Source organism: Odocoileus virginianus, chromosome 16 (genome assembly GCF_023699985.2).
Source record: "Odocoileus virginianus isolate 20LAN1187 ecotype Illinois chromosome 16, Ovbor_1.2, whole genome shotgun sequence".
NCBI lineage: Eukaryota > Metazoa > Chordata > Mammalia > Artiodactyla > Cervidae > Odocoileus > Odocoileus virginianus.
Genome location: NC_069689.1, coordinates 57,870,183 through 57,893,343, shown reverse-complemented (window position 1 = coordinate 57,893,343; position 23,161 = coordinate 57,870,183). Strand labels below are relative to the sequence as shown.

General features: G+C 41.6%; 1 protein-coding gene across 1 annotated transcript in view; it reads right to left on the bottom strand.

The window, feature by feature from the left end:
• Positions 1-23,161, bottom strand: part of LOC110127355 (ADAMTS-like protein 3) — a 219,630-nt gene that overhangs the window by 35,682 nt on the left and 160,787 nt on the right. The window lies entirely within an intron of this gene.

The window sequence follows — 23,161 nt, the reverse complement described above, 5'->3', positions numbered from 1 at the left end:
CTTTTCTTTGAACAATGCTGTTTACTTGAAATCAAGTCATGTTGATGAGCCTAACTGTCCTTCATTCACTTTCACAACTGTACACAACATAATAGTTAAACATCTTTGAATCTCCTTTTCCAGAAAAAAAAAAGAAAAGAAAAAAGCAAGTTAAAAAATAATTATATGGCCTAGTATTTCTTGACTATGATGTCAAAACCATAGGTAACAGATGAAAAACATAAACTGGACTCCATCAAAATTAGACTTTTCCACGTCAAAGGGTACTATGAATAGAATGAAAAGGCAAGGCATGCAGTGGGAGAAAATATCTGTAAATTATGTACCAAATAAGGGGTTAATATTCAGAAGAGATATAGTTTCTACAACCCAACAACAACAACAAAAATCACCCCAATTCAAAAAGTGGGCAAAGGACTTGAATACACATTTTTCCAAAGAGGATATACAAATGTCAATAAGCACAAAGAAACAGGCTCAACATCACTAATCATTCAGTTCAGTTCAGTCACTCAGTTAAGTCCGACTCTTTGTGACCCCATGAATCGGAGCACACCAGGCCTCCCTGTCCATCACCAACTCCTGGAGTTCACTCAAATTCATGTCCATTGAGTAGATGATGCCATCCAGCCATCTCATCCTCTGCCGTCCCCTTCTCCTGCCCCCAATCCCTCCCAGCATCAGGGTCTTTTCCAATGAGTCAACTCTTCGCATGAAGTGGCCAAAGTACTGGAGTTTCAGCTTCAACATCAGTCCTTCCAAAGAACACCCCGGACTGATCTCCCTTAGGATGGACTGGATGGATCTCCTTGCAGTCCAAGGGACTCTCAGGAGTCTTCTCCAACACCACAGTTCAAAAGCATCAATTTTTCGGTACTCAGCTTTCTTCACAGTCCACTCTCACATCCATACATGACCACTGGACAAACCATAGCCTTGACCAGACGGACCTCTGTTGGCAAAGTAATGTCTCCTTTTTAATATGCTTTTTAATATGCTATCTAGGTTGATCATAACTTTCTTTCCAAGGAGCAAGCGTCTTTTAATTTCATGGCTGCAATCACCATCTGCAGTGATTTTGGAGCCCCCCAAAATAAAGTCTGACACTATTTCCACTGTTTCCCCATCTATTTGCCATGAAGTGATGGGACCAGATGCCATGATCTTATTTTTCTGAGTGTTGAGCTTTAAGCCAACTTTTTCAATCTCCTCTTTCACTTTCATCAAGAGGCTTTTTATTTATTTATTTATTTATTTATTTATTTGAGATCAAGAGGCTTTTTAGTTCCTCTTCACTAATCATTAGGAAAATGCAAATCAAACCCACAAAGAGATATCACTTCACACTCATTAGGATGGCCATTATTAAAAAAAAAAAAAACAAGCAAAATAACAAGTGTTGTTCAGGATATGAAGATATTAGAACCCTTGTGAACAGCTGATGGAAATACAAAATAATTTTTCAATCACTATGGAAAACAGTTACTCAAAACATTAAATATAGAGTTACAACATGATTTAGCAATTCCACTTCTGGGTATACCCCAAAGAACTGAAATCAGCGACTCATACAGATATTTGCACAGGCACATATACAGCAGCATTATTTCAGCCAAAGATGAACTCAACCTAAGTGTCCATTCACTGATGAGTAGAAAGCTATCACATGGTAAATATATACAATGGGATATTTTTCAGCCTTAAAAAGTAAGGCAATTCTAGGACTTCTCTGGTGGTCCAGTGGTTAAGAATCTGCCTTACAATGCAGGGGACTCAGATTCGGTCCCTGGTAGGGGAACTAAGATCCCATATGCCTCAAGTCAACTAAGTCAGCACACTGCAACTACTGAGTCCATGTGCTCTAGGGCTAGTGCGCTACAACAAGAGAAACCCACATACCACATACTGCAACTAGAGAAAGCCCGCATGCTGCAACAAAGGTCTGGGGTGGCCAAAATGAAAAAAAAAAATTAAAAAGTATTTTTTTAAAAAGTAAGACAATTCTGACACATGCTATGACACATAGATAAACCACAAAGATACTAGGCTAAGTGAAATACGCCAGTCACAAAAGGATATGTATGATTCCATTTATATGGGGTATGTTAAGTTCATAGAGACAGAAAGGAGGATGGCTTTTGCCAGGGGATGGGGTAAGACATATCATCACAATCTATCGCTAGAACTTTTCTCATTTTGCAAAACTGAAAGTCTGAGCCCACTAAATAAAAACTCTCCATTCTCTCTCACCAAACCATTGACAGTGGTTTCCTCCCAGGAAAGAAAAGAATTCTGGGAGTGCCTGAATGGAAACATAGTTCTATATTTTTTGAGTTCTCTATAATAAAAATGCACCAATGAGTTACTTTTAAAATACAATTTTTAAAGAAGCTAAAAACATTATTTACAGAGGAAAAAAAGAAAATAAAGGACCAGGGCCAAAATGTTTTTGCTGGATGAGTTTTGTGAAACCTTAAGCAAACAAGCAAGTTGCAGATAATAGGAAACTGAAAGCTTCCCAGTGAGTGAATACCAGCTAAAATAACTGATACCCAAACCAAACACAGAGATCACATAAATAAATATGTGAACTAAATCTTAATTATCACTATGAACATAAAAATAATAAACACAACAAAGCAAATGAATTTCAGAACTCTATCTTAAGGATCACACATCATGACTAAATACAGTATATTATAAAAATGAATGATTGATTCAACATCAGAAAAAGTATTAATATAATTGGTTATATTAACAAATCAAGTGAGTTAAATATTATGAACATTTTAATGAATATAAAAAGGTGTCTGACAAAATTCAGCATGCATTACAATAAGAATCCTTTTAAAACCAAGGACAGAAAGAAACACCTTCAGTTTAATAAAGAATCAGAAGCCATGAGCAGATATAATGGTGAAATATTAGAATTATTTCCACCATGGCTAAGAACACAACAAAAATTATCATCATTTTTCCCCCACACTCATCTTTGTCAGTGTAAGTAGAAAATAAATTATATATATATATATTGGAAAATATATATATATTGGAAAAATAAAAAAATTTAAAACCTTAGTTGTAGACAATATAACTACTTAAAATTCAAGAAGAAAAAAATTACTAGAGACCAATATTCCTAATGAATATAGATGCAACAAGTCTCAGTAAAATACTGGCAAACCAACTTCAGCAGCACTTTAAAATGATCATACACCATGATCAAGTGGGCTTTACTCCTGGGATGTAAGGAGATGGGACAGTTCATCAAATATGAATCAATCAATATAATAAACCACGTTAATAGAATAAAAGAAAAATCCTATTATCATCTCAATAGATACAGAAAAATCATTTGACAAAATTCAATAATGATAAGAACTCAACAAATTAGGCATAGAAAGAACATATCTCAAAATAACAAAGGGCATATATGACATACCCACAGCCAACATCATACATAATGTGCTTTTTATGCTTTGTTATGTATTTTCCAATTTTATATAATAAAAAATGTATTTTTTCTTACAATGTTTTTTTTTAGGAAATTTTCCAGTGGCTTCAGATTTTATGATGACATCTCCAGTAATAGAGAGTGACAAGGATCTCCAAATGGAGTCAGAAGAATAACAATTCTTAATAAGCTGAGGCTGGCCAAAATCCAAAGGACAATAACCAAAAACCTGTATACTTCATTGTGTCATTATTTAAGGTGGAAGAGTCAATAATATTTTGTTGATGAATACACAATACAGACCATTTAACTTTTTATTTGCTAACTTCCGTGAGAAATACCTCTTATTTTAAAATGATAAAAATAAGGAAATCATAAAATAAGCTTTAAATAGGTCCACAAATACATGGTCTTCATTTTTCTTTCTTCTACACTTTCAAAGTTCTCTGCAATGAAAAGGGCTTGGAAGCAAAGATTCCCCATTGACAGTAAGTATTGCCTATGTCTTGGGCTCTAAATACCATTCCCCACTAAAAAGAATCAAGACTTCATGAAGAAAAAAAACAAACAAACAGGCAATTCTAGGTCTGGAGAAGGAAAAAAGATTCAAAGTGAGCCTAGAACACCCTGTTGTTGTTTCAGAACACAAAGCAGTGTTTAAAGTCCAAAGGAATTATGTCAAAAGGGTTCAGCTTGAACTGCTCTCACTGGCCACATTTTGGACAATATGCAGCCCCAGATGAATAGTGTCTATAATATGAGAAAACATTTAAAAACAAAAAAATCTCTGAATACAGAGTGAGAAATGAAAAACAAAAAAGACTGGGGAGTTTCTTTACAGAAGAATATCAGAAAGTAAATATAGAGATAAGAAAAGAATTAGAAAACAGCCATTTGCAACCAAACCCCAGAATAAGGACTATTTCAACAATAGATGCTAAACCCCATGTGAGAAACTGTTGCAAAACAGAACATTTAACACCTTGAGATAACATTCTGTAGGTTTCTTACAAGGAAACATGGATCTGCATAAGATAGTGATCTGTGTTTCCCCACCTTAGAGCACGGATCAAACTCAACACTGCTATGTCACAGACTTCCTGACGTGATGCAACATAAAGCACTTTGTACCATGGTTGACGTGCTCCTACCTGAACAGATGTTCAGGCCAGTTCCAATCAAGCCTTGGACCTCACTGCTCTGTTTATAGGAAATATTGAGAGAGATCCACAAAAAAAGTGGCAATCAGATAAACCCAGAAGATGGGAAATTCTATAAGAAAAACGGGGATGAACACTTTACCAAGCCAATATTATGAAAAAATAAATGGTCTAAATAAGAGACACATCTGTTGAGAAGGAATGTTATGGAGGCTTTTTCACAGAATAGCTACACTGGCCAGGGCTTCCTTGGTGGCTCAGTGGTAAAGAATCCATCTGCCAATGCAGAAGACCCGGGTTCGATCTCTGGGTCAGGAAGAACCCCTGGAGAAGGAAACGTCAACCCACTCCAGTACTCTTGTTTGGGAAAATCCCACAGCCAGAGAGCCTGGCAGGTTACAGTCCATGGGGTTGTAAAGAGTCAAGCGTGACTGAGTGACTAAACAATGACAACAACAAGACAGACGTCTATGTAATGAAAATTGTTTTGAAAATAATAAATAAGAAATCTTTCCTAAGAAATCCTCTTTGGGTAGATCAACTGGGCTAAGTAACTCTCTTAGAAAATCTTTGTGAACTTAGACTGTAGTGTCTTTGAGAAGCATTTATCCTGTGTGTGTATGTGTGTGTGTGTGTCCACATATTCCAACTGCCATTCACTGACAATTAAACACTCAAGTGAAACCTCTCAGACTAGAAACCCTGGCACTTTAGTCAGATGGTTCACACTTGGGGGAAATGCATGGCTGTGTAGAAGGAAGTGAACCCCCAGTTGCTTACAATACTACCTTGTCAGGAAACACACAGTGCAGGGCAGCTGGGCAAGGCTAGGAAAGCAGCAATCTGTAAAAGCCCTCACTTAAGGATTTAACATCCTTAGATTACAGAAAACTTATCTCCACTGTACAGTTTTAAATGCCATCTCTCCTAAACTGCAATTCCTGTCTGTTTCTGTAACTCTCCATAGTATATTAATATTTGATACATCTCATGTCCCTGTAGAACTTTTACAGAGCAGCACCTCCCAGAATTACCTTGAGAACTTATTAAAACACAGATTCCTGCTCCTCCCACAGAAATCCTGTCCCACAAGCTTAGGGTGGAGCCCAGGAATGTGTCCATCCAGCAGCCTCTGTGTGACGTTGCTATGGAGCATATGTGAGCTGTGTTTCTGACAGCACTGCACCAGGGCAGAGTGAGGAAAACTCCAGGTTTTTAGGACAGGAAGGAGGGTGGTTCTACAGTCACAACTTTTCAGGATTTCTCCACCATTCTGCAGAAAGGCACAATTCTAGATCTGACCAGAAATAGAGAACCCTGATGGGGAAGAGAATTTTAAAGAGGGAGGGGCCAGCAGCACTAAATGCTCTTCCACTGGGGGCTTCAAATGCCTTTTGGATGAAGCAGTAAGAAGTTTGCTAATGGGATTCATAAAGACAGTATCAACTGTGCAGTAAGCACAGGAGGTTGCCATCTGAGGAATAAATGACAAAAAAGGAGACACAGGAAATGTAAAGTTTTTCCAAAAGTTGTCAATAAAGCTAAGTGAAAGATTAGGGTGGCAGCTGGAGATGTGGAGAGTTTAAAAGATCTATATACATATACATATATATTACATATATAATTATATAAAATATATATGTTGTTGAGTTGCTAAGTCGTGTCCAACTCTTTTACGACCCCATGGGCTGTAGCCTGTCAGGCTCCTCTGTCCATGGGTTTTCCCAGGCAAGAATACTGGAGTGGGTTGCCATTTCCTTTCCCAAGGGATTTTCCCAACCTAGGGGTTGTACCTGCATCTCCTGCATTGGCAGATGGATTCTTTATTGTTGAGCCACCAGGGAAGATATATATATCTTACACAAACACACATATATATACACACATATACACACATATATATTTTGCAAATTATACTTCCATTTAAGATGGAAGAGATCTGGTCACACTTAACCCTGATGGGAAAAGGAGACAGAGAGAGAGGATAAGGGAGAGAGATGATAGGTGGGGTGAGATCTCTGAGGAAGCAGAGGGGGCTGGAATCCAGGACGCAGATGGAGGGATTAATTAGCCTTGGAAAGGAAGACGGACACTTGTTCCTCTGTAATGGGAGGGAGCAAAGAATGGACAGGCGCAGCTGCAGGGCGAGGTCTCTACTAACGGTTTCTGTTTTACTGAGTTTGGGGGTTTTTTACAATCTTCTTTGGAGTCTAGCACAGAATCAGTTTCTGTAAATGGTCCACAAATGTTTGAAAAGACAGTATGTTCCCTCAAAATGCAATGCTCAATAATACCTGTTAATGTAACATGACTTAGTTCCTACTAAGTGTGTTCAAGTCTTCATAACAGTTTTATTTGCTTCAATTTCTTCTTACAGACCTATAGGGCTATTGTTTTCTTTATACATTTTTTAATATTTATTTTTGAGGCTTTCCAGGTGGTGCTGGTGGTAAAGAAAATGCCTGCCAAGCAGGAGACACAGGTTCCATCCCTGGGTTGGGAAGATCCCCGACACAAGGAAACACCTACCCACTCCAGTATTCTTGCCTGGCAAATCCCATGGACAGAGGAGCCTGGTGAGCTACAGTCCATGGGTCACAAAAGAGCCAGATCTTAGTGACTGAGCATGCATGTATGCAAGATTCTACTAGTTTTGATATTAACACTGCTAACATGCTTTCTTGTCTCCCTTGTTACACTGGGATACTTAAACCCCAGACAAATGGCCTCCAGGTAAATCCCCCTCAGTTTGGAGCTAACAGGAGCAAGCTGTATCTTGTGTTTCAGGACAGGTGAAATAGACACCACTTAAAACCTCCTCTCACAAGTTTGCTTATGAGGCCACCAATCAGATCTTATTTTGGGGCCACTTTAAAATATTAAACTCTCTAATGGTATAGAATCCAACGGTTGAGAACATGGCAGATGGCGGGAGGTTTCTTGTCTACCCGACCTAAACAACGTTCATAACAGCAGGTCCACGACTGGGAAATCTAGATTTGGTGGTTGTGTTGGGAACTGGTTCCTGCTGAACACCTTCATTGTTTGGAACTACTTCAAAACATTTCCACTGAAATTTGGGGTGAGAGATCCTTGATACTGCTACTCACTATGTCATCTTCCAGGGCTTCTTCTCAACACACTCTGCATTTTTTTTACTCTACAAACTACTGGGAGAGGAAATATGGAATCATGGCTAAGATCACAGACCACAGAGTCAGGCAACCTGGGCTATAATGCCAGCTTCACCACTTACAACCACTGTGTGACTTTGGGAAAGTTTCCTACCTTCTCTGTGCCTCAGTTACATGTGTAAAATGAGGATAATAATACTTGTTTCAAGGAGTTGGTGAGAGGACTTGATAACATAATACATGCATAGGATGTAGAAGAAAACTTAACCAGCAGTCGGGCTGGGTAATGCAAGTTATTAAAACCAGGCTGAACACATACGATGCCCCCAGGCACGATCCTGGGTAACTTGAGAAAAATGCCTCCTTTGTTCTAATAAAACGCCATTCCTATAATTAAGAAAACTGAACTTTTGCGAGTTTAACTGACTTGTCCAAGATCACAGACTTCCCAAGCAGCAGGGCTGGGGTCAGAACCAAACAGTGCACTCTTAACCCTTCTACTGTTGAGACCCAGTTGTCACTGTATAAACTCCCACTCTCCCATCACAAGTACATTCACTACACTTGGATTTTATGGGCTTCACTTGTTTGATATTGCAATCACTGGGCTGATCCAAGGATCTATTAAGTTTGCTTCCATTGACTTCCCTCCCACACATAAACGCTCAAGTCCAGCTGTTCCATCATACTTTTTCTATGTCTCATTTCCTGCCGCAGAGATCACCGCTTTTCTAAGTAGCAAAATGTACAGGAAATAAACTGTCCACACAATATTAACTAATCAATAAACATCAGTTTCAGCCCAGGAGGACTGCAATTTACACCAGATCATTTATTCGCACTATAGAGTTAAGTTAGAACTGCACCCACCTAAATACATACATTCCAACATAACACGAGAAAAGAGATGAACTCTTCTATTACCTTCACCTTGACAATCTCATTCCCACTTTTCCATCTCTGGTTTTTAATTTTTTTTTAATTTGGTTGGGTATTTTGCTGAACAAAACTTTCGGTCATACATACTTCATGCTATTTTTTGACCTTGCATTTTTTATTCTTTTGCTTTTTTAGGCTCAAACACACACACACACACACACACCACCCTCCATCTTCTCTCCATTCCCAAGGAATAGAGGAGCTTTTTTTTAAAAATAAGTATTGAATAAATGCTAATGCTAATAATAATTCTATGAAAAAACTGAAAATACTTATCCTCCTTTAAAATGAGATAACAAGTCTGAAAGCATTTTGTAAAATGAAAAACATATAAACACAAAAATGGTGTTTATTAATACTCTTACACACATATAACCACTTGGCATCATTTAACCTAAAACAACATTGTATAGAACAGGGGTTGACAGCTTTCCAAATTAGGGTGGTCAAGTTTTGTTCTGTCTTGTTTTTACTTCTTGGCCTTGCACCAAAGCATGTGGGATCTCAGTCTTCTGACCAGGGATAGAACCTGCACTTCCTGCATCAGAAGCACAGAGTCCTAACCACTGGACCACCAGGGAAGTCCATAGGATAGTCAAGCTTGATTTAAGTTTATCTATGCTTTTGTGGGTGTGGTGGAGGACTGGGAGATGAAAGAAGAGAAAGCCAGTGTGTGGCTACATGGATTCTGAAAATGGAGGGCTGATCGTATACTTCCTTTTGACACAGAGGTGGGACAAATGAAATGTGCCAGGGAACAAAGTTGGGCAAAATAAAAATCAGAAATTAACAGCCATCTTTTAAAAGCAGACAGGGGACTCGGCAGGGATTACATTTGGTGAGAGAAACTGCTGAAGCTGAAACCCAGTTTCTACAACTCTGCTGTAATGACATCCCTGCCCTGAGCTGCTCATGTGCTACATCATGTGTGGCGTTTATTGCTGCATCTGCAAATGAGTGTCCTTAGCTACCAGCCTTGGTATCTATGTAGAAACATCTGCTTCCAATTTGGAGGTGTAGATCTTTAATGGCTTAAAATGCCTTTACCCCAAAAGAATATGTAACAGGCAGAGTGTCTAACAGTACATGCCACTGTGTTGGTTTCCAGGACTAGTTTTGAATAGCAAGTGGCAGAGGGAACTGTGGCCTTCCCCGGTGGCTCAGCAGTAAAGAACCTGCCTGCCAATGCAGGATACATGGGTTTGATCTCTGGGTTTGGGAAGATCCTCTGGAGGAGGAAATGGCATCCCACTCCAGTATCCTTGCCTGGAAAATCCCATGGACAGAGGAGCCTGGTGGGCTACAGTCCATGGGGTCGCAAAGAGTCAGACACAACTTAGCTACTAAACAAGAGAGGGCTCTATTTCACATACAGCACCTGACAACATTGTTCTGTCTGATGTTTCCCAGAATCAGGGTATAAACCTTCCTTTCTGCCCTTTACACTGCAGCTAAGAAATCCAGAGCCTGGTAAGGACTAAATGGCCACTTGCCTCTGACTCTGTAATGGGATACCCCCAAATATGCCATTTTGGCATACCGATTATTGGCATACAGATGGTGGCGGCTGTGCTTCACTGGACCGGGCTTGAGGAGATACCCCACGTCCAAGGTCAGAGAAACCCCAGTAAGATGGCAGGCGCTGGAGCAACTGTGAGGAGATACCCTGCATCCAAGGGCAAAGGAGAACCCCAGCAAGATGGTAGGAGGGGTGAATTTGCGTTTAGAATCAAATCCCATTCCTGCCAGAAATGCTAAAAGGGCTCAAACAAACCTTGTGCGTACCAGGACCCAGGGACTCCACAGAGACTGAGACAGAACTGGTCTGAGTGTCTCCTGTGGAGGGACGGGTCAGCAGTGGCCTGCCACAGGGTCAGGGCTCTGGGTGCCGCAGACTTGGGTGTGGCATAAACCCTCTTGGAGGAGGTCGCCATTAACCCCACCACAGAGGGGTGAGAACTTACACAGGACTGGGAGAAAGACTCTTGGAGGGCTCAAACAGTACCTTGTGCACCAGGACCCAGGAGGAGGGAGCAGTGACCCCACGGGAGACTGGCCCAGACTTGCCCGTGAGTGTCCAGGAGCCTCCAGTGGAGGTGTGGGTCCGTGGTGGCCTGCTGCAGGGCTGGGGGCACTGAGTGTAGCAGTACATGCATGGGACCTTTTGAAGGAGGTCGTGATTATCTTCATTACCTTCTCCATAGTTTGATCCAGGTAAACAGGAGGGAGGGAACACAGCTCCACCCATCAACAGAAAATTGGATTACAGATTTACTGAGCATGGCCCTGCCCATCAGAACAAAACCCAGTTTCCCTCTCAGTCAGTCTCTCCCAGCAGGAAGCTTCCATAAGCCTCTTATTCTTCTCCATCAGAGGGCAGACAGGCTGAAAACCACAATTACAGAAAACTAACCAATCTAATCACATGGAACACAGCCGTGTCTAGCTCAATGAAACTATGAGCCATGCCGTGTAGGGCCACCCAAGACTGACGGGTCATGGTGGAGAGTTCTGACAAAATGTGGTCCACTGGAGAAGGGAATGGCCAACCTCTTCAGTATTCTTGTCTTGAGAACCCCATGAACAGTATGAAAAGGCAAAAAGATAGGACACTGAAAGATGAACTCCCCAGGTCGGTAGGTGTCCAATATGCTACTGGAAATCAGTGGAGAAATAACTCCAGAAAGAATGAAGAGACGGAGCCAAAGCAAAAACAACACCCAGTTGTGGATGTGACTGGTGATGGAAGCAAGGTCTGATGCTGTAAAGAGCAATATTGCATAGGAACCTGGAATGTTAGGCCCATGAATCAAGGTAAATTGGAAGTGGGCTAACAGGAGATGGCAAGAGTGAATGTCGACATTATAGGAACCAGCAAACTAAAATGGACTGGAATAGATTAATTTAACTCAGATGACCATTATATCTCCTGCTGTGGACAAAAATCCCTTAGAAGGAATGGAGTAGCTATCATAGTCAACAAAACAGTCTGAAATGCAGTACTTGGATGCAAACTCAAAAACGACAGAATGATCTCTGTTTGTTTCCAAGACAAACCATTCAGTATCACAGGAATCCAAGTCTATGCCCTGACCAGTAATGCTGAAGAAGCTGAAGTTATGGTTCTATAAAGACCTACAAGACCTTTTAGAACTAACTTCCAAAAAAGATGTCCTTTTCAATAGAGAGGCCTGGAATGCAAAAGTAGGAAGTCAAGAAACACCTGGAATAACAGGCAAATTTGGCCTTCGAGTACAGAATGAAGCAAGGCAAAGGCTAATAGACTTTTGCCAAGAGAACACACTGGTTATAGCAAACACTGTCTTCCAACAACACAAGAGAAGACTCTACACATGGCCATTACCAAATGGCCAACACCGAAATCAGACTGATTATATTCTTTGCAGCTAAAGATGGCGAAGCTCTATATAGTCAGCAAAAACAAGATGGGGAGCTGACTGTGGCTCAGACCATGAACTCTTTATTGCCAAATTCAGACTTAAAGAAAGTAGGGAAAAGCACTAGACCATTTAGGTATGACCTAAATCAAATCCCTTATACAGTGGAAGTGAGAAATAGATTTAAGGGACTAGATCTGATAGACAGAGTGCCTGTTGAACTATGGACGGAAGTTCGTGACATTGTACAGGAGACAGGGATCAAGACCATCCCCCGAAAATGAAATGCAAAAAAGCAAAATGGCTGCCTGAGGAGGCTTTACAAATAGATGTAAAAAGAAGAGAAGTGAAAAGCAAAGGAGAAAAGGAAAGATATACCCATTTGAATGCAGAGTTCCAAAGAATAGCAAGGAGAGATAAGAAAGCCTTCCTCAGCGATCAATGCAAAGAAATAGAGGAAAACAATAGAATGGGAAAGACTAGAGATCTCTTCAAGAAAATGAGAGATACCAAGGGAACATTTCATGCAAAGATGGGCATAATAAAGGACAGAAATGGTATGAACCTAACAGAAGCAGAAGATATTAAGAAGAGGTGGCAAGCATATACAGAGGAACTGTACAAAAGGGATCTTCACGATCCAGATAATCACGATGGTATGATCACTCACCTAGAGCCAGACATTCTGGAATGTGAAGTCAAGTGGGCCTTAGGAAGCATCACTACGAACAAAGCTAGTGGAGGTGATGGAATTCCAGTTGAGCTATTTCAAATCCTGAAAGATGATGCTGTGAAAGTGCTACACTCAATATGACAGCAAATTTGGAAAACTCAGCAGTGGCCAAAGGACTGGAAAAGGTCAGTTTTCATTCCAATCCCAAGGAAAGGCAATGCCAAAGAATGCTCAAACTACCACACAGTTGCACTCATCTCACACACTAGTAATGCTCAAAATTCTCCAACCCAGGCTTCAACAATACGTGAACCATGGACTTTCAGATGTTCAAGCTGGTTTCAGGAGAGTCAGAGGAACCAGAGATCAAATTGCCAACATCTGCTGGATCATCAAAAGAGCAAGGGAGTTCCAGAAAAAGCATCTATTTCTGCTTTATTGACTATGCCAAAGCCTTTGACTGTGTGGATCACAAGAAACTGTGGAAAATTCTGAAAGAAATAGGAATACCAGACCACCTGACCTGCCTCCTGAGAAATCTGTATGCAGGTCAGGAAGCAACACTTAGAACTGGACATGAAACAACAGACTGGCTCCAAATAGGAAAAAGAGTACGTCAAGGCTGTATATTGTCACCCTGCTTATTTAATTTATATGCAGAGTACATCATTGCCAGGAGAAATATCAATAACCTCAGATATGCAGATGGCACCATCTTTATGGCAGAAAGTGAAGAAGAACTAAAGAGCCTCTTGATGAAGGTGAAAGAGGAGAGTAAAATGTTGGCTTAAAGCTCAACGCTAAGAAAACTAAGATCATGGCATCTGGTCCCATCACTTCATGGGAAATAGATGGGGAAACAGTGGCTGACTTTATTTTTGGGGGCTCCAAAATTGCTGCAGATGGTGATTGCAGCCATGAAATTAAAAGACACTCCTTGGAAGGAAAGTTATGACCAACCTAGACAGCATATTAAAAAGCAGAGACATTACTTTGCCAATAAATGTCCGTCTAGTCAAAGCCATGGTTTTTCCAGTGGTCATGTATGGATGTGACAGCTGGACTATAAAGAAAGCTGAGAGCCGAAAAATTGATGCTTTTGAACTGTGGTGTTGGAGAAGACTCTTGAGAGTCACCTTGGACTGCAAGGAGATCCAACCAGTCCATCCTAAAGAAGATCAGTCCTGGGTGTTCATTGGAAGGACTGATGTTGAAGCTGAAACTCCAATACTTTGGCCACCTGATGTGAAGAACTGACTCATTTGAAAAGACTCTGATGCTAGGAAAGATTGACGGTGGGAGAAGAGGGGATGACAGAGGATGAGATGGTTGGATAGCATCAATGACTGAATGGAGATGAGTTTGAGTAAACTCAGGGAGTTGGTAATGGACAGGGAGGCCTGTCATGTTGCAGTCAGTCCATGCGGTCGCAAAGAGACAGACACGACTGAGTAACTGAACTGAACTGAACTGATTATTTTGAAATAAAGGTACTAAGAAACAGCCAGTGCAAGGACACCGTGTCCCTCCACTGGACGAAAGCAGGAGATAAAGCTTCCAGGGGAAGGTACCTCCCTGTACTGAGGGGTAGAATGCATCTGTATCACCAAATACAGAGAATTTCGAGTTGAGAAGCCCATGTAAACCAATATAAACATGTAAAATTTCCTGGGCTCTTTAGGAAGACAAGCCATCTCTGTGGAACCTTTTCATTAGAGCTGTGGATAATTCTTCCTATGAGATCCTAGGACTAACTTCTCTGACCTCCATCCACCTCAAGGTCTGTGCTTTTTAAAATGAGAAATAAAGTAAAAATATATTTAATAGATTTTCAGAACTAAAAGATGTCTTAGACATGATCTGTGCTAACACATTCAGGACACAGATGAAAAAGTCCAAGTTCCTGTGATCTTGCCTAAGATCACAGACAGTGGCCAAGCAGAGGTTATTACCCTAGTCCAAAAATTCCAGTCCCAAAATCCTGTTGCACAGTATTTAGTCTCACTGAAAATGTAACGGGAAGCAGAGCTATCTCCAGTGAAGAACCTGTATTCATTCGTGCAAAATTTATTGAGCTCCTCTGACATGCTCAGTACCCTACAAGCTCCAGGAATAAAATGATGAAAATGATAGATACAGAGTCCACTTTTGCAACATCTGACCAGCAGGAGGGACGAATTAAGCAAACAAATATAGCTCTCTCTTGAACAACACAGGGGTTAAGGGCACTTACCCTACATGCAGTTGAAAATCTGGGTATAATTTATAGTTATCTCTCTGTATTTGTATATAAGTTTCCACATCCGGGGATTCACCCAGCTGAGGATCATGTCGGTACTGTAGTATGTACTATTAACAAAAATTTGCATATAAGTGAACCTGTGCAGTTCAAACCCATGTTATTTAAGAGTCAACTGTAAATGAAACAATTACTTCTTGCAATAAAGGCTAAGAAGGAAATAGAAAATAGAAGAGCTGACTTTAGGCAGATTGGTCAAGGAAAATATCTCTAAGGAAATGATGTTTAAGCTCAAGGCTGGGAAAGAGACAGCCAAGTTAAGAGCTAGGAGAAGTGTGTTCTAGGCTCAGGGATTGGTCAGTGCAATAGCCATAGAGGAAAAGGTCCCTGCAAAGTCAAAAATCTTCCAGAAAATCGAGATGACTAAAGACTAGTGAATGAGGGCAAGACAGCACACATGACATGACATAAAAGCCAGATACATAGGACTGAAAGTCATGGGAAGGGGTATGGATTTTACTTTTTTTGTTTTGTTTTGTTTTTTCCATTTTTTTTTATTAGTTGGAGGCTAATTACTTTACAATATAGGTATGGATTTTAAAATAAGTGTAAATATAAAGGCAATTTACAAAGAAGTATTAAGCCAGGAGTTCCTGGCCAGTGTGGCTACTCTGTGAAATACAGCCTCCATAACAGTCCTTCTTAACAGAACCTACATGTCATTGTCCTCTTGTTTTTCTTTGCAGAGGGCATAGAAGATGCACAAAAACATGTGGAAGAGCAAGGCAAGGGTGAAAGCAAGGGCCCTGCATTTTCAACCTTGGGATCTCTGTCCATGCCACGCTCTCTCTTGTGAATTAAATATCCCATGAAAATGAATGGAGTCTGGCAACTCCCTGGTGGTGCAGTGATTAATAATCTGCCTGCCAATGCAGGGGGCAAGGATTCTATTCCTGGTTGGGGAACTAAGATCCCCACGAGCTGTGCAGTGGTCCAAGAATATTTTTTTAATGTAAAAAATAAATAAAATGAACAGGGTGCTTGGTTGGAATATTCTTTTGCCAGACACAGTTCTGGCATACAGCACTATCAATCAGAATCTCACCCTACAAAGATGAAGGCAGGGAGGCAGAAAGAGATGAGGTAAAAAGGCAGGAGGAAGAGAGAGCAATCTGTTTACCACCTCAGCAAGCCCGTTATAGTCAATAACAGTCTTCTTTGCCATGGAATAAGTTAAGTGTACAGATGGTTTTTGGAAATAACAGTCAAAACAGAAACGAAGAGCACATGAAGAGAAAAAAAAAAAGAGTGCATGAAGAGAAAACATTGTAAGAACTGCCCCGTGAGGCAGCCCCATAGTCCGCCTAGCCCAGGATTCTGTATTTTCTAGGGGACCCAAGGATGCTTGGTAAGAAGGTGTGGGGTTCCAGGTCAGCCTCAGGTGTCACTGCATGAATAAACTTAGCTGTCACCAGGGGAAAATGTACAGTTGACCCTTGGACAATGCAGGGGGTGGGGATGGTGGCAGTTAGGAGAAACAGTCGCCTCCAGTCAACAATCCAAGCATAGCATAGGGACTTTCCAGAGTGGTTAAGACTGTACTCTCCACTCAGGGGGCTGGGTCAATCCCTGGAACTAAGATCCCAAATGCCATGCATCGCAGCCAAAAAAACTCCACAAAATCTGAGTATAACTGATAGTCAGCTCTCCATATACACTTTCTCTGTTATCTGTGGTTCCATGTGGGTCCAATCAACTACAGGTCATTTATTCATGTAGTATTTACTCCTGAAGAAAATGGAAAACCATGCAGTTCAAACCTGTGTTGTTCAAGGGTCAACTCTACAAACAGATCAGACATGGTGAGCTTATTTATTTGTCTCAGGGGTGCATGGTCCTTCTATGGACAAGGTCAAAACAATGGCAAAATCTGGAAATACAAGTGAGTCCCCCAGTACCAAATCCAAATGCTCCAATCAGGGGTGTATGCTTTTTTGTTGCTGTTTTTAGACTCTTCTCTCCTTAAAAAGCTGAGTGGCCTCCAGCACTCTGTTCCAACAGCCAAAGCTATGGATGCCAGTTGTGAGTTCAGCCTCTCTCCTCCTCCCTCCGAACAGGAAATGTGCATGTTGTATGTGGATTAATTTCTGATATTTCTCACAGCGAAGGTTTTGGCTCCAGGCTCTTCCACCTTGAATCTGCTTCCCTGCAGAATGGAAACAGGGCCCAAGAGCAGCCTCATGCACTTTCTTGCTAGCAGGGCTGTGCCAACAGCATCTCCCTGCCCTGGCCTCCTTCAGCGTGAGACTTGGGGAAGATAGGAATGACGGCTTGGCAAGGTGAGGTCCAAGGAGCCTGGTGGACTCTGCAGGCCTGGGGATGCACACTCAGGGAGAGACGTGGCTTCATTTCCCACATTTCTTTCACACAAAGCATCATTATAGGGAAGTGCTTCCATATGGCCCACGGAAAAACTCAGCCAAAAACAGCTTCAGTTGGCCAGATTCAGAGCAGTAACAGACATGAAGGGGCCATAATGAAAAGCAAGGATGAGAAGCACCAGGTTTTCATGCAGGCAGGCAGGCAGGCATCTTTGCTAACTTTAGCCTCAGCCCTAGAACAGGCAGACAGAGCCTGGACTTGCCAGCGGCATGCCCCCAGCGCTACTAGCTCCCTTTAGGGATCTGTCTCTGAGCGCCAGCTGCTCTTCCTTTGCATAAATTATTCAAAAGTATTAAATGTTTAGGGACCCTTCACTTGAATTGTTCTGAACTGGTATCAAGGGTCTGAGATCCCTTCAAAAACTCAGAATGGCAAATTTGAGGTTTACAGGGACACATGCATTTTTTTTCTGGAGAGAAGAATGCATAATTTTCAATAGATTCTCAAGAGGATCTGTTATCCTAAAGCTGAAAATCAGTGAAAGAGAGAAAGACAGAGAGAGACACACAGAGAGAATATGAAGTACCTTACCAAGTGTGAGGAACAGTGAAGTCAAGCAGGAAGCCCCTTTTCAGCCACTACAGCCCCCATTACAATCCCCTCCCAGGGCTTCCTTAGAAAACTTCTTCAAAAAGACTGGTTTCTTGACGCAATTTCACTCAGCTTCTACTCTAGTTCAACTAGAATTTTCTCAATTTCTATTCTCTCTGAGACCCTCACAAGACGACACCTTTCCTCATGAGATTTGCACATTCTTTCAAGCCAACACCATGTCAGCACTTTGCCGATGCCCGAGTCAGCGGTGACTTTCCCTATTGCCATCTCATCCCAAAGTCACTCTAGTTAACTCCCCACAGCACAGCCTGGCTCTTCACTCTCTCCCTCTGGGTCTGATTCTTTCCTCTATCTTTGGTTTGTTGTTGTTCAGTCGCTAAGTCCTATCCGACTCTATGTAACCCCCATGGGCCGTAGCCCGCCAGGCTCCTCTGTCCATGGAATTCTCCAGGCAAGAATATTGTAGTGTGTTACCATTTCCTCCTCCAGGGGATCTGCCTGACCCAGGGATCAAACCTGCGCCTCCTACATTGGCAGGAGGGTTCCTTACCACTGAGCTACAAGGGAAACCCCACAATTCACTGTTTTTTGACACCTTTGACGTGATTTTCCTCTGTACCCATCAGTAGCACTCTCAAAAACAATGCCTGGGTGGAATAAGCGCTGGTTTTGAAATCTGTTTACATTTACTATTATGTTAGAGAGTGACAGCCTTTGGTACCTAAATGACAATATTTCTAATAAAAATATTGCTAGCATTTACTGAACACTCTGCAGGTGCCAGACATTATTTGGAATGCTGGGCATGACTGACTTATCTAGTCCTGACAGCAACTCTACAGAGGCAGTACAACTTCTGTTCCCAGATTAAAATGAGAAAGTCAAGATACACAGAAAAGTTCAAAATCTTGCCCTGTTTACACAGCTAGTAAACAACAGACCCAGTATTTAAACCCAGGCAGTCTGGTCCCAGACACCAATTTCTTAACTGTCTCTTCTCTCTTCCTTAGTATCCTCATCTATAAAATGGATTGGACAATATCAAAACTACCATGTAAGGGGACAGGCGGAATTAAATGATATTCATTTATTATAAACCATTAGATCAATATTAGCAATAACAGAATGGATGCAATGTGGTACACTTGGTTTCCTAGCTCCTAGGAAATTCCTAGCTCACATGCCACAGTTCTGGTCAATGAGGCAAAATTCTCTGGGGAGGACTTCTCTCCCTGACTAAAGGGAACATTATCAAAAGAATGCTTTTTGCACCACCTTCTTCTTTATCACCTGACATGCTGGATGTGTTGTCTAGACGTTTAACAGTGACTTAGCAACCACAGGTGAAAGCTATAGTCTAGGCTGATGAAAGAGAGACAAGAGCCTGGTTCCACAAAAACACAGTAAAACAGCTTCCCCAAACCTGACTGCCTACTCCAGACTTCTGCTTAGAAGAGATATGTAAACTCCTGCATCTGTAAGTTGGGTTTCCTGTGATTTGCCATAGAATGCATCCCTCCCTGGTACACATCCCTCAAAGCCAGCTCCTTGGAGAAGCGCATGGGACCTCCACGAATTCACAGTGCCCAGTCTCACCCAGGCCCCTTGCAGCTACTCCTCTGCCTCTTTACCATCCTCTGGGGAGGATACCGCGCATGGGGCTTCTGGGAGCTTAGCTCACTGGACCCAGACTGAACCTGGGCCCCAGCAGTCAAAGTGCAGAGTCCTAACCTCTGGGAATTGTCCTCCTTACTGTGTTCGAAGAGTTCCTTACCCACTTCAAGTCTCTGACAGTCCCCCCATTTTTTTTATTGAAGTACAGTTGATTTTCAATATTGTGTTAGTTTCCGGTGCACAGCACTGTGATTCAGTATTTTTGTGGATTATATTCCATTACAGGTTATTACAAGATATTGGGTATAATCAATTCCCCATGCTATGCTGTATATTCTTGTTGTTTATCTATTTTCTATACAGTAGTTTGTATCTGCTAATCCCATCCTCTTAGTTTGTCCCTCCCCCTTCCCTCTCCCCTTTGGTAACCAGAAGTTTGTTTCCTATATCTGTGATTCTGTTTTACTTTTATTTTTTTAGGGAGTCTGAAATCTTTTTATAATTCCTTGGCATCATAATATTAGCTCAATTCAGTTCAGTTCAGCCGCTCAGATGTGTCCAACTGTTTGTGACCCCATGAATCGCAGCACGCCAGGCCTCCCTGCCCATCATCAACTCCCGGAGTTTACTCAAACTCATCTCCATCGAGTTGGTGATGCCATCCAGCCATCTCATCCTCTGCCATCCCCTTCTCCTCCTGCCCCCAATCCCTCCCAGCAACAGGGTCTTTTCCAATGAGTCAACTCTTTGCATGAGGTGGCCAAAGTATTGGAGTTTCAGCTTCAACATCAGTCCTTCCAACGAATACCCAGGACTAATCTCCTTTGGGATGGACTGGTTGGATCTCCTTGCAGTCCAAGGAACTCTCAAGGGTCTTTTCCAACACCATGATTCAAAAGCATCAATTTTTCGGCGCTCAGCTTTCTTCACAGTTAAACTCTCATATCCATACATGACCACTGGAAAAACCATAGCCTTGACTAGACGGACCTTTGTTGGCAAAGTAATGTCTCTGCTTTTTAATATGCTGTCTAGGTTGGTCATAACTTTCCTTCCAAGGAGTAAGCATCTTTTAATTTCATGGCTGCAATCACCATCTGCAGTGATTTTGGAGCCCCAAAAAATAGTCTGACACTGTTTCCACTGTTTCCCCATCTATTTTCCATGAAGTGATGGGACCAGACGCCGTGCTCACCAAACACCAACTCGGGCTTACTGTCTACAACAGACAGTTCAGACAATAGTACATTTTGCAACTGAAAGAATATGAAACCTATTTCTCAAGTCAGTAAGCGCCCTTCTGCCACAACTATTCCCAAAGCTTGCACGGATATTTTGTTGTACTCAAATTGTTTTTCTACTGTTAATCCCTTTGCCAATGCTTTATCCTAAAGAAGGAAGTGATGTAGAGATCATAGCTTTCAGTGGAGAAAAGGATGGCTGGAGAATAGGGTCATCTCCCTTTATCCTTCAGCCAATGTTAACTACGTGTCAGACACTTTTTCATACGTAGTTTAATTTGATCCTCACAATGACCTTAAGAGCTGAGCATAATTATTATCCCCATTGGTGAATCTGTTTGAGAGTCTTCACTCTAAAGCAGCTGATTCTACCTCCTAATGAACAGAACGTAAAAAGAAAAAAAACTGTATTGGAACACAGTTAATTTTTCACCATGTTCTCCAAGGGCACCTAGAGTTACTCAGTTCTTAACATGGTATGATTGTGTACCCCCTCCTTTAGTCCTGGGAAAATCCTTCCCTCCATTCATTCTCTCATCTTCTATTTACTTCTAAACCCACTGCAATCAGGCTTTGGTTTTAGTCAGAAATTCACTGAAACCACTCTTGCTAAGGTCACAGATTTGGCTTCAAATTGCCAATGAGAAATTTTTGGACTTTTATTCCAGTTGACCTCGAAACAGCATTTCACATGGCCGACTATTACCTCCTTTTTTGGAATTACTTATTCCTTCAGCTCCCATATTGCTTCTGCTAAGTTCTGAGTTTACCTACTCTTCTCATTATCTTTTCACTTGAATCCCTTGAATTCACTTGAAAAACTTTGAGCTTTTTCCCTGGCTAAATTCTCATGCCTTCCTAATATATTGTATATACTCTCTTTGGATAAACTCAGTTAATTTATAACTGAAGGGAATTCCCTGGTGGTTCAGTGGCTAAGACTCCACGCTCCCAATGCAGGGGGCCCAGGTTTGATCCCTGGTCAGGGAACTAGATGCCACGTGCTGCAACTAAGAATTCCAATGTCACAGCTAAAGATCCCGCGTGTCACAACGAAGATGGAAGATCCCCTGAGCTGCAACTAAGACCCGATGCAACCATAAAAAGTTAATTACCTTAAAAAATATATGCATTAAAAAATGCATAACTAAAGACCATTAACAACAATGGACTGTCACATTTCAGATCAACTCTTTCACCCCAAACAAAATATAATTAACACCTGTTTGAAGGTATCAGAAAAGTACCAAAGCACTGACTACTTATGGGGCCAAATTTCTGGAAAGAAGAAAACCCAAGGAGGTGAACCCTTATTTTTGGTATGCATCTCCTCTTCATGCATTCCTTCCCCAGATGGACAGAAAAGAAATCCACCCAGCTGCTCAGGCTGGGAAATCTGCATCATTCTAGCTTCCTCTCTTACAGTTTTCACTCAGTGAATTAGCAAACTCTGCTGACTCTCTCTCCTAAACCTCTCTGCCCTCTCTGCTCCTTCCTCTCTCTCTCCCACCTCACTACAACCCCGAGGAAGACATCATTATTTCAAACACCCTTGAGTATTTAAATGCGGCATCCTAGTTAGACTCCTTGCTTCCAGGCTCAGCTCCACAAGTTGCCAGAATCACTTCATTAAAATGCAAATCTAATTAAGTCCCTCCACTGCCTAAATTGCTGTAATGACTTCACTTAACCTGAAACATGACTCGCAACAATGAAGGCCTTTATGATTCCTTCTGAATGCCACTGTATCTTTCCTCCCACCCTAACCGATGTGCAATCCTAGGTTACTCAAGGAAGTCCAGGCTTCACTCGAATGTCACGCCATGAACTTTGTGTTTCCTTTGCCTGGAAAACCCTCTCCACGCTCCACTCCTCCTCTAGGGTTCTCCCCATTTTGGGAGAATGAGTAAAATCCCCATTTCATAGACTTCCCTAGCAGTCCAGGGGTTAGGACTCTGCACTCCCAATGCAAGGGGCATGGATTTGATCCCTGATGGGGGAACTATGATCCCACAAGCCAATCAGTGTGGCCAAAAAAATAAATAAACTTTTGGCTTCCCTGATAGCTCAGTTGGTAAAGAATCCCTCTGCAATGCAGGAGACCCTGGTTTGATTCCTGGTTTGGGAAGATCCCCTAGAGAAGGGAACAGCTACCAACTCCAGTACTCTGGCCTGGAGAATCCCATGGGCTACAGTCCATGGGGTTGCAAGAGTCAGACAGGACTGAGCGACTTTCACTTTCACTTTCTGTTTCATAAGTTAAATCCAAATAAACTCAAAGAAATAAGATTTTAAAGTAGGAACACACATAC